The sequence below is a fragment of the Manis pentadactyla genome, chromosome 3, assembly GCF_030020395.1.
Source record: "Manis pentadactyla isolate mManPen7 chromosome 3, mManPen7.hap1, whole genome shotgun sequence".
NCBI lineage: Eukaryota > Metazoa > Chordata > Mammalia > Pholidota > Manidae > Manis > Manis pentadactyla.
This window is the reverse complement of record NC_080021.1, coordinates 125,970,856-125,979,527: the sequence shown is the minus strand read 5'-3', so window position 1 is coordinate 125,979,527 and position 8,672 is coordinate 125,970,856. Positions and strand designations below refer to the sequence as shown.

The window sequence follows — 8,672 nt, the reverse complement described above, 5'->3', positions numbered from 1 at the left end:
ACCAGGGAGAGCAGAATTGACGGGGACGGGGCTCGGCACCCTTCCCCGAGTCCTGGGTAACCCTGTGCGTGGAGGGGACTCCCATTGGGTTCATGGTAGATACTGGGGCACAGTATTCAGTTCTCAACCAAGCCCACAGTCCCCTAAACCCAGGACGCACAAGTATAGTCCAAGGAGCGACAGGGTCCAAGAGATGTGCCTGGACTACTAACAGAAAAGTGGACCTAGGAAGGCATCAGGTCGCTCACTCATTTCTGGTTGTACCCGAGAGCCCCGCACCGTTGCTGGGCAGAGACTTACTAAACAAGGTCGGGGCGCGCATCCATTTTGAACCCAAGGGGATAAAGATCATGGACAAAGAAGGGCAGCCCCTACAACCGGTACATGTGTTGACTCTATCCCTGGCCGATGAACATCGTCTGTTTCAGGCGGATCAAGAAGAGGGGGGCCAGGGTGAACAGGGAGAAATTGACTTTTGGTTGCAGAGGTTCCCTTCTGCATAGGCCGAAACCGGAGGAATCGGTCTCGCCAAACATCTGCCCCTGGTTGTTGTTCAACTCAAAGCCGCGGCCCTACCCACCCGGGTCCGGCAGTATCCAATACCAGAAGAGGCTAGGAAAGGGATAGCACCCCATATCCACAAACTGTTAGAAACAGGAATCCTTAAACCCTGCCGATCTGCATGGAATACGCCCCTGCTTCCAGTAAGGAAGCCTGGCAGTGGAGATTACAGACCGGTGCAGGACTTGCGAAAGGTCAATGAGAGAATAGAAGACATCCACCATACAGTGCCCAACCCTTACACCCTACTCAGCCACCTGCCACCGTCACATGTGTGGTATACTACTCTGGACCTAAAAGATGCCTTCTTCAGTATCCCACTCTCTGAAGTTTGTCAGCCTTTGTTTGCCTTTGAGTGGCAGGAGCCAGGGGGAGGAAGAAATGGGCAGCTTACCTGGACTAGACTGCCACAGGGCTTCAAGAACTCTCCCACCTTATTCAATGAAGCCCTAAGCCAGGACCTGGAGCCCTTTCACAGGAGCCACCCCCGCGTGACACTGCTGTAGTATGTGGATGACCTGTTGCTGGCCACAGAAACCCGTGAGGAGTGTGAAGAAGCCACGGGGAACTTGATGGCTGAACTAGGCGAACTGGGATATCGAGCCAGCGCCAAGAAAGCCCACATCTGTCAGAGGTCAGTGGTCTACATGGGGTACAAAACATCTAATGGAGCCAGGTGGCTCACGCAGACCATGAAACAAACTATCCTGACTATCCCCGTCCCTTCTTCACCCGGGGAAGTGAGGGAATTTCTTGGCTCAGCCGGGTTCTGCAGGCTCTGGATTCCAGGGTACGCAGAAATAGCCTGACCGCTATATGAGGCGACCAAAGAAGGGCTGGGCTGGCAGGAACAACAAGAGGCTTTCAACAGGCTAAAAGAAGCCCTCCTCTGGGCCCCCGCCCTATATCTGCCAGACCCAGAAAAACCCTTCATCCTGTTTGTAGATTAAAAAAAGGGAGTGGCTAAAGGAGTCCTGGCTTAGCAGCTGGGCCTGTGGAAAAGACCTGTGGCCTATTTGTCCAAGCGGCTAGACCCAGTGGCCTCTGGGTGGCCACCTTGTCAGCGTATCCTAGCAGCCATCGCTCTACTAGTAAAAGAGGCAGACAAGCTGAGTTTTGGCCAGAACCTGAGGGTAACAGCCCCACATACTGTAGAGGAAATCCTCAGGCACCCTCCAGGAAAATGGATGACGAATGCAAGACTCACCCACTACCAAGGGCTCCTACTGGATTCTCCACGAATTGTCTTCTCTGACCCGGTGGCCCTAAGTCCTGCCACCCTTCTGCCGGACCCAGATCTGTTGACCCCCATCCATGACTGTAAAGACATCCTTTCCGGAATTATCCAGGTGCAAGCAGACCTGAAAGACACACCGTTACCGAACTGTGAGCTAAATTGGTACACAGATGGAAGCAGCTTTGTGCAGGAAGGGGTCAGGAGAGCAGGGGCAGCAGTAGTGACCCATGAAGGGGAAGTTGTCTGGAGCGCAGCTCTGCCCCCTGGCACCTCAGCACAGAAAGCGGAACTTATTGCTCTCGCTGAGGCCCTGGAAAGAGAAGAAGGCAAGCAGGCCAACATCTACACAGATAGCAGGTATGCCTTTGGCACTGTCCATGTCCACGGTGCCATCTACCGAGAAAGAGGATTCCATTCCGCGGAAGGAAAGGAACTGAGGAATCTACAAGAAGTCCAAAGACTACTAGCCGCTATCGAAAAACCAAAGGCGGTAGCAGTTATACATGTACCGGGCCACCAACCAAAGAAGACACCTGAAGCCATTGGCAACAACCATGCTGATGCGGAAGCTAGGAGGGCGGCCCTCTCAGACTCCCTTGTACTTGCAGCCCTCGAGATACCCATACCTGAACTGCCTGCCCTGCCGCCCAAACCTGAGTATTCCCCTCAAGACCTTGAGTGGATTAGGAAACAAGTCTTGGGGAAAGTGTTTGGGGAAGGAAATTGGGGTAGGGACCAAGAAGGTAGATTGATTCTGCCAGAAGCATTAGGACAGTACATGCTTGCTAACCTGCATAAGTCCACCCATCTAGGCTGGAAAAAGCTGCTCAGCCTTTTCCAGTCTGCACAGTTGGTGTTTCCCCACCAGAATGAGGCAGCTCGTCAGATCACGAAAGAATGCAGTAGCTGTGCAATGCTAAGACCAGCCCCAAGAGGGCCGCACCCGGCAGGTACTCGGGAAAGGGGGAGGGCTCCAGGGAGGAATTGGGAAATAGACTTCACCGAAGTAAAACCAGGGAAGTATGGATATAAGTATTTGCTGGTTATGGTGGATACCTTCTCGGGGTAGGTGGAGGCTTTCCCAACCAAGCATGAGACCAGCCAGGTGGTAGAAAAAAAATAATTGAAGAGATCGTCCCCAGATATGGGGTCCCTGAAGCCATAGGTTCCGATAACGGCCCGGCTTTCGTTAGCACAATCCTGCAGGGACTAGCCCTGGCTTTGGGGGTAGATTGGAAGTTACATTGTGCTTACAACCCACAAAGCTCTGGGCAGGTAGAGAGAATGAATCGGTCCTTGAAGGAGACCCTTTCTAAATTGGTATTAGAGACTGGTGGGGACTGGGTGACCCTCCTTCCCTTAGCCATCTTCCGCGCTCTGAACTCCCCCTATGTACATGGTTTAACTCCATTTGAGATAATGTATGGGGCCCCTCTACCCATAACTCAGCGAGTGCAGCTTCCCGGTGCAGAGGACCCGGCCCCTGACTATCTGAACATGTTGCAAGCTCTTGCTAAAGTGCAGCAGAAAATCTGGTCCTTGATCAGAGCGTATTACGAGCGTGGAAAAATTCCGAGCCCGGAACATGGCATAGTCCCAGGGGATATGGTATGGGTCAAGAGACACCAAGTGAGGACTCTCGAACCCAGGTGGAAGGGACCTTATGTTGTATTGTTTACCACCCCCACTGCTCTCAAGGTTGATGGTATCGCTCCATGGGTGCACTACACCCACGTTCGGAAGGCTCTACCTCAGAGTACCTCAGAGTGGAAGGTACAGCAGCATCCTGTGAATCCCCTAAAACTACACCTAAGTCGAAGATGAAGGAGATCCTGCTGATAAGCGCCTTAATGTGGACCTTCAAAGGAACCACATCTGTGGAGCTGGGGGCAGGCATCATTCCCCGGCTCGAAGGCACCAACCCCCATCAGCCATGGGACCTGACCTGGATGCTGGTTAATGGCAGAACTGGGGAGATCATCAGCACCACAGAACACACTGCGCCACTCGGTACCTGGCGGCCTGACCTGTTTTTCTGCCTTCGACAGATCAACCACTGTTACCGAACCGTCCCTCCAAACTTGGCTCGCTCCCACAGATTTTATGCTTGCCCAGAAACAGAAACCTTCAAATCAGAACAAGGACCTGGGCCAAATGGACGAGAAAATGTCGACCGGACGTATGCCTGCGCCTCATGCCCGGCTCATCTCCCCGAGGGGCGCCCTGGCGGGCACCGACGGTCACATCCGCCGGCCAACCGCTGGAATGCATGCCCCGGACCCACCTGTAGTAGTAGCCGGGGCCGTAGCCGTAATAGCCATGGGGCGAGTCGTCGGAGCCGCCATGGCGTGGCCCGTAGCCCTGCTGGTAGCCGTAGCCCTGGTTCCAGTAGGTGCTGTAGCCCTGATTCCAGAGCCCACAAGAGGACCGGGTCTGGGTTCCTCTGGGTCAGATAACGCCATGTGGGAAATGGTGCAGGCAGTAGCAGAGACTCTTAACCACACCACTCCCTCCCTCACCGATCCCTGTTGGCTATGCTACCCAGGTTCACCCCCCTTCTATGAGGCAATCGGGATAAATGGCTCCTACACTATCAGCAACTCCCATCCCACTTACTGGGATGGGAAACCGTGGGGACTTACGATCGCTCAGGTTTCAGTCGCTGGTATGTGTGTAGGCACAGTCTCGATGGCCCAGGGCCAGTTATGCTCTTCCTACGCTAACGCCATGTGGGAGCAGGAAAAGTGGATTATACCCTCCTCGGGCTGGTGGCTCTGCTCTAAGACAGGCCTCACTCCGGCCCTATCCACCTCTGTGTTCAATGCTAACAGTGAGTTTTGTGTGCTGGTGGCCATTCTACCTCGCCTAATGTATCATTCTCATGAATCTCTCCTTTCTTATTGGGAAGAAAGGCCAAGCCCCCACTGGAGCAAGAGGGAGGTTGTTACCGCCCTGACCATTGGGACCCTCTTCTCCCTAGGGATAGCAGTGGCAGGCATTGGGGTCACAGCCCTTGTAACTCGGGAGAAAGGGCTCACAGCCCTGAGGCTGGCAGTCAACAGGGACCTAGAACAACTCCGACAGTCAATATCAGACCTGGAGCAATCCCTCACCTCCTTGTCAGAGGTGGTCCTACAAAACTGAAGGGGCCTGGACCTCTTGTTCTTAAAGGAAGGTGGACTGTGTGCAGCCCTAAAGGAAGAGTGCTGTTTCTATGTAGATAGGACAGGTGCAGTCAGAGATTCCTTAGCCAAACTAAAAACGGATCTAGAGAAGAGGCGTAAAGAATATGAGAGTAACGAAAGCTGGTTTGTGTCTTGGTTCAAATACAAGCCTTGGTTCGCTACCCTCCTCTCGGCCGTTGCGGGGCCATTAGTCATCCTGTTGTTGTTGCTTACAATCGGTCCATGCATAATAAACAGGCTACTTAGGTTTGTACGGGAGAAGATTAACACTGTCCGACTTCTGGTCCTTTGTCAAAAGTATCAGGCCCTAGGTGCTGCTGTGGAAGATTCCTCAGTCTGATCAAGAAAAGGGGGGAAATGTAAAGAAGTGCAAAGAGCATCAAAAGTCAGGAAAAAGAACTAATAAAACCTAGCTAAACCCTAGAGCAAGAGCCACCCAGTTTTCGTAGAAACTACCCGAAGCTAACACGCCTGCCCTAAGTTAGATAACCAGAGGTGGGCAGTAGTCTCGGGACATAACCTGTGATAAGTCATGAAGACATGCTTGTGTGAGCTAGAGATTATGGGGAGCGGTTAAGCAACCGGGGCGTTCTCGTTTCAACTCCATTGGTTAAAATATAGAATGTGTTTTAAAATTATTGGTTGTAGAAATGCGCGGGCTTCGGTGCAACGGCTGTGAAAACCCTATATAATCCCTACCTAAAGTTGCCCGGGGGTCGGCAGCTCAGACTCGGCCTGCGTGTCAGGGGAGGTGCTGTCGGCCCCAGCTAGCTGGCTGAATAAAGACTTTGCTTGGATTTACATCTCCGTGTCCGTGTGGTTTGTTCTCTGGGGAAACCCCGGAGTCCTGGACCCTAACAACACAAGAAGACAAGGCCTGAGGACCCTGTTCTAGTGTCTGCTGGTAATATTAGGAGAACACATTTGGCTTTGTCTAGAGATATTTTTGGTTGTGTTAAAAAACAATTCAGCCAAGTAAATATGAAGACCTAATAGGTTTTATTAAGTGATTCCTGAATTGGGCAGCATCCCATCACGTTAGTAGAGATGCTCGGGGATTGTACAAATGGTAAGGTTTGATCAGGATGGAGGGTGCCACGAGAGGTTTATTAGCAAAAGAAAAGGTTTCAGGTAAGGTCATCCTCCCCTTGGGGAATAAAAGGGGCTCTTCTGCAGAAGACCTTATCTCCTTTGGTGGGAGAGGGGATGGAGAGGCCCAACTGACAGATTACCTCCAAGGTGTTGACCAGGCAGGTAATTCCTAATTGACTTTCAAAAGGCCTGTTCCTGGAATGGGTTGGAATTGTAATTAAGTCCTGGTTTGGGGGCCAAATGACTTTATTTGGGCTTCTTTTTTAACTGTTGTCCTAATGTTTGAGGATGGGCAGTGCTACTGGCATCCAGTGGGTAGAGGGCAGGGATGCTGCCAAATATCTCCTTAAAAAGGAATTATCGGACCTCAGATGCCAATAGTGGTGAGGTGAAGAGACCCGGGGTGGCTTAAGCATCCCAGCCTGCTCACCCTTGTCCTGAAGTGCACTACAGCTGCTTGTGCCATAAACTGTACACACCATGGGAAGTACTATTTCCCAGTACTTCCCAACACTTAAGTGTCCATACCCTGTGCTAGGTCCGCACCTAAATTGGCTGTCAGCTGGCTCATGACCCTTTCCTCTGCCAGGTGTGTCATTCGAGATGAGCGCTTTGAGCAGGCACGTATTCATCTTATTAGGAATAAAAGGTGCCAGTAAAATTCCCAAGAGCAATAGTGCAGCAGGTCAGAGCGTAGAGGGCTTTCCAGTAACAGGTTCTGGCATTTGACCTGACAATGAACGGAGGCAGTTTATCACCAGGCGGTTGCGCTTTGCAATCGAGGAACCACTTCCGCAGTGACCTGCTGGGACACCTGGCCAGTGGGACGGGGTTGGGGGGAGGGGAGGGCAGAGTTCCTGTTGGTGTGGGAAGAGAGCGCTCCTGGAAAGGGGGAAGAGGAAAACGCCAGGGCAGTGGGTTGTAGAGGGGGGAGGGAAGAGAGCCTGTCCGGGAGAGGGTGGGGATGGGATTCAGACCGGGGATTCAGCCCCCAAGTCCTGCACTCAACTACGCCGTTGTCAAACTGCTCTAGACACCTCCTTCCTCTACCCCTGGTGGGAACATCTGGCTACTGATTTTTGAGTCGGGCGGGTTCCCTGTGTGCTGGGGCGGGCACGCGGTGGGGTCAGGCCCTGAGGAGCGGCCCCCGTTAAAGGCAGGTATGCTGGGCCAGGCCCCGGTCGGTTTGGTGGGCTTTTCTGGGGGAATATTGAGACCCCGCTCATCCCCCTTCCCCGCCAGGGCAGCTGTGCTGGGCTAGGCCCAGGCGGCGTCAGGCCTGCAGAGCACCGCTCGGCAGGTGTGGGCGGGGCCCCGGGATGGGGCAGCGGGGGCGCACTGCGGCGGCGGGCCCGCACCAGGAAGCGGGTAGCGCCGGGGGTTGGCGCCTTAACCGCCTCAGCCCGCAGACGCCTAGCCGTCGCTCCCTGCCTCATATCCCGTGGCCTGCAATACGCGGGACCGCTTGTCGCCCCAACCCAAGGACTCGGAGGCCGAGCCTTTCCGTGCGGCTCTCCCGCGGCGCGAGCAGGCAACTTCCCAGGATGCCTGGCTCCCGACGCCCAGAACGGCACCGCGCCACGGCTCGCACCTGGGACCCCGCCTCCCAGTCCGGCCGCCAGGTAAGCGCGGAACCGAGCCCCACCCCACTCAGTTGCGCCTCTTCGGCTTCGCTTGACGAGCAGCGCTTGACCCCGCTCCGCCTCTCGGCCTTGCCCCGCCTGCTCCGCCTCCAGGTGAGTGGCGCTAGCGCCTAGCCAGGTGAGCGGCGCCTGCTGCCGGCCCCGCCCGCCTCACGGCGGACCCCGCCCCCACCAGTGGCGCCTGCGTAGTCGGCTCCTTGGGCAGGGGCCGGGGCCGGGCGGCGCGGCTGGCGCAGTCAGTGAGAGCAGTGCGCGTGCGCCGTGCGGTCGGGGGCGGGCGGCGGCGGCCGCGGAGCGGGGGCGGGGCGGCGCCGTCTGGCTGGTCAGGCCGGGGCGCGAGCGTAGCGTGGTACGGTGGGCCCGTAGGCTGCGGACGGGGCCTGGCGGCCGGCAGGTGAGGCTGCGCGGGGCTCGGGCGCCCGCGGGGCCGGGGTAAGATGAGGGCGATAGCCCCCGGCATCGGCGCCGAGGCGCATTGTCCGGGCGGCGGGCGGCTCCTGCACAGCGCCCCCTGCCGGCCGGGCTGCGGGTGGGGCTCGGGCCCGCGCCTTTGTTTGCCGCCCCCGCCAACATGGCGGCCGCCCCCGGCCCGCTGCTCCCGGCGCGCTTTGTTCTGGTCGGCGCCCAGGCCGGCGGGGTTGCATAACCTGGGGTCCAAGACCCTCGAGGGAGAGCGGCGGGGGAGGGGCGTTAGGCGGCCCGGCATGCGGGGTCTGCGCGGCCGGCGAGCTCTCCTCACGGTGACCTTGAGCGTGCCCGCGTAGACGCGGAAGCTGCGCAGTGCTCTGGTCGGAGCTGGCGTCTCTGGAACCCGTCCACGCAGCGTTCCGGAATCCCTTGCTATGTGGCCTGCACGCTTGGCCTGGGTTTGGATGGGGATTTTCTGTGCGTGTCCAAGCGGCGAGTTGGGGTCGTTGGCGTGATTGGTCGTGGCGGCGCCTAGGGCGGGTACCT

General features: G+C 56.2%; 1 protein-coding gene across 5 annotated transcripts in view; it reads left to right on the top strand.

The window, feature by feature from the left end:
- Nucleotides 1-7,978: 7,978 nt before the first annotated feature.
- The window catches only part of SPIN1 (spindlin 1), a 98,727-nt gene continuing 98,033 nt past the window's right edge, over nucleotides 7,979-8,672 (top strand). Inside the window, exon 1 of one of the 5 annotated variants that reach the window (XM_036896894.2) lies at nucleotides 7,979-8,112. The gene's annotated coding sequence lies outside the window, so the exon portion shown is untranslated. Of the gene's footprint in view, nucleotides 8,151-8,457; nucleotides 8,604-8,672 lie in introns of those variants that run through there. The other 4 variants (XM_036896898.2, XM_036896895.2, XM_036896899.2 and 1 more) reach the window with 4 other exon arrangements.